Raw genomic sequence first — 2307 nt, 5'->3', positions numbered from 1 at the left:
CAAGTTCCAAATCTTGAACGTTTCCATTAGGCCTAGCTGATCTACTCCTCTCTGCTTCAGAAGCTTTTTGGCATGACTCTCAACCTACTCCCTCTCCCTCCCTGGCCTTCTTTCCACCTCAAAATGTTAACCCAGCCTGTTTCCTGTGCCCTGTGAGTGATTCTTTATTCTTCTTCTGGATTTTTCTCTTGTCTACCAGAACAGATGTCTCTCCCTCAGGAAACCTCTGTGACACTCCAGACCAGGTGAGGGGCCCTGTGACACAAGTATCACTTAGCACAGTTCTAGTGTCTCTTACAAGTTGTCTCCTAGTCATCAAAAACGTTGAGAGTAGATCTTGTATCTTTCTTGTTCTTTCTATTTCTGAAACTATGGGATGAAAAAATCTACATTTTGAAGAGATGAAAGTTATTTTTTCCCCTAATTTCTTCTATTCCATGAAACTGACCCACATTTTCCCTCCTCTTTAGACTTTTAATAGCAGATTCTATAAGGGATACTTAAAGGCTATATTCTTGAGAAAGCAAGGCCCATTAAAAATAGAAGTAGCTTTATTTTCCCCCTAAGTATAAAAATAGCATGAGCTTATTGTAAAAAATTTCAGGAAAATTGGATGGCACTTATCACATTTTGTTAAAATCATCATCTTATTATTATTTTCATCATATTATTATAATAAATATGTGTTACAAGCCTATTATGTGCAAGTGCTTTATGCACAGAATCCTTACACTAGCTCTGCTTACAAATAAGGAAAGCAAGGCTCAGTAACTTTCAAAGGTCACATACTAATAAATGATGTGTGTGTGTGTGTGTCTGTGTGTGTGCGTGTGATTTGTGCCCACGGCTATGAGGCTGGAAGCTCTGTATGCCTCCCTCTGCTAAGTGGTTCCTAACTGGGATGATCATTCTTGATGGTTCTGATTCAGGAGATCTGCAATGGAGCCTGAACATCTTTACTAGTCAGTTATGCTTTTGTATAATTATAGTTCTAAAATACCAGACAGTCTCCTTTTCTCGATTTAGAGAAAAGTATACACAGACCTCATCATTTCAGTTAGGGAACCAAGTCGTGCCCATGCAGTTGACTTTTGCCAGCAGATTGGCACTAAGCATGGAAGCCCTCCTACATAGATCTACTTGCTAAGCTCTGGGTAAATCCTTCTGTGGTTAAAGCTTCAGTTGGTCTCCAGGGTCCCTTACTTCTCTGCTGCCCATCTTTTTGTCCTAGGGCATTTTGCCTGTGGACTGTGAGCTCCAGGGATCCTCAGGCTGTGGGCTCAAATTGAAGAACAATGAAGGAGAGATCAGAACTGAGTGAAGCAATGTTGGGAAAGAGAGAGAGAGAAGGATGAGGAAAGAGAAGGAAGAAAGAGAAGGTGAAAGTGAGAGAGAAGAATCTAAAGAAAATATTTTGTGATTATAGAGTAACAAGACTAATTTTTCTTGTGTGCCTGATAATCCATCTCTGAAGGCAGTTTTATTACAGGAGTCCCAAACATGTATTTTAAACAAATGTCACATAAAAGGAAGCAATTGTAATGACCCTTTAGAAGAGAAAGGATGGACTACTGTCAAGTTGGAAAGAATTTTCATTCTGCGGAATCAAGGTCATTGTTGGCTTTGAGATTTTGCATTTGGCTACCATTCAAGCCAAAGCCTGACAGCATGAACGACCCTGAGGTGAAATATTAAAGGCTGAAATTGCAGTCAGAATGGAGGTTGGTGTATGCACTTTTAAGAGAAGGCTTTTTCAAATACTCTCTAGCTGCAGAGTGAAGATGCTATTGCAGGAGAATGGCAGCTCAAGAATGCAGGTGCCTGTCTGTTTCAGAGGCACCAGAAGGACCAGCAACCTGATTGTTAGTGCCTATGTATGCTAAAGGAGAACTTGTATTGAATGGAATATTTTGTAATTTCTCTAAATAGCCATTGAATGACTCTAAGTATTCAAATGTCTACTTATACATAACTGTCAAAAATGTCCTAAAATTGATAAAACCCAATGTTGGCAAGTATGTAGAGAAATGGGGGTTTTCATTCATTATTGGTAGGAGTGGGAATTGGTACAAGTGTTTGGAAGGTAATTTAGTACTATTAAATATTTTATTGTTTCTATCATTTGATCCAGTAGTTACATTTCTATAAACTTATCTTTCAGAAATATTTGCTCGTTTATAAATATAAAGGTACAAGGATATACATTTAGTATTTTTAAAACAATTTTTTGATGGAACAAAACATATCCAAAAAAATAATAAAATTCACATCTATGATTTGATGAATAATTATGAAGTAAACATTTAT

Source organism: Pteropus vampyrus, unplaced genomic scaffold (assembly GCF_000151845.1).
Source record: "Pteropus vampyrus isolate Shadow unplaced genomic scaffold, Pvam_2.0 Scaffold384, whole genome shotgun sequence".
Taxonomy (NCBI): Eukaryota; Metazoa; Chordata; class Mammalia; order Chiroptera; family Pteropodidae; genus Pteropus; species Pteropus vampyrus.
Note: the sequence above shows the minus strand (reverse complement) of the source record.